Raw genomic sequence first — 978 nt, 5'->3', positions numbered from 1 at the left:
GTTAACTACATCAGCTCGTACATTCAGGAGAATCTGAACAAACCAATATCTTCCGAAAGTAACGCTCTGTGTTTGATGGTTTAAAGTAAATGAACGCACGTCTCTAAATAAAATGAATGTTTTCTGTTCTCTCTTTTTAAGACAGCGCCTGAAACAAACTGTGTCCCCAAATGACAGTTTTCAGACTGTCAGGATAAAACGTGAGTAATGAAGATGAGAGTTTCATGGTGAGTGAGCTGGTGTCCTGACAGATGAACTCAGGTCTAATTTAGAGTGAAGCTGTGGGGGTGAATGTCTTTGAATAGTAGCAGTGAGTGTGTAGCAGTTTGTAGAGGAGGTGGTGTCGAGGTTATCAGGCCTTCAGCTAACAACACTGACGTGTCCTGCTGCCACCCACACACAAAAAATAGATCTCACATGACGATCCTCCACCTCCATCACGTTTCTCTGGACGTCTTCAGACCATCTGCACGTTCACACCACCACTGCCTCCATCAGACGTTTCATCAAAACTCTTCACCTGTAAAAATAAACCAAAGACACAGTCACCCAAAAACTTCTCAAAGATGCTGAGATGCTTTGACCAAAGTGAACTGGTTTAACTCCTGAAGCCCTAACCCCAAGCCTCCTAACCCTGGGCTGACCTTCACGATGGCTGTAGTGAATGGTTGACAGAAAGAGCATGAGATAACTTTAGATTTTCTCAGTCTGGTTCAGAGAAAATGATAAAAATAAAATCCTGACACGTGCTGTAGAAATTGTTTATTGTTAATTGTTTTATTTGGATCCCCATTATCTGCAGCAGAACTGCAGCTATTCTTCCTGGGGTCAGACTGAAAGACTGACTCTTGTTCTGCTTTGTGGCAATACAACACTTGAGCACAATTCTTCTTTAAATGTCACTTTTCTGTAACTAAGAAGTTGATACCTTAACAGATTCTATATTTAAAACTATTCTGTTGCGTTCACCTTTGAGGA

This window comes from Chelon labrosus (genome assembly GCF_963514085.1).
Source record: "Chelon labrosus genome assembly, contig: SCAFFOLD_123, whole genome shotgun sequence".
Taxonomy (NCBI): domain Eukaryota; kingdom Metazoa; phylum Chordata; class Actinopteri; order Mugiliformes; family Mugilidae; genus Chelon; species Chelon labrosus.
Note: the sequence above shows the minus strand (reverse complement) of the source record.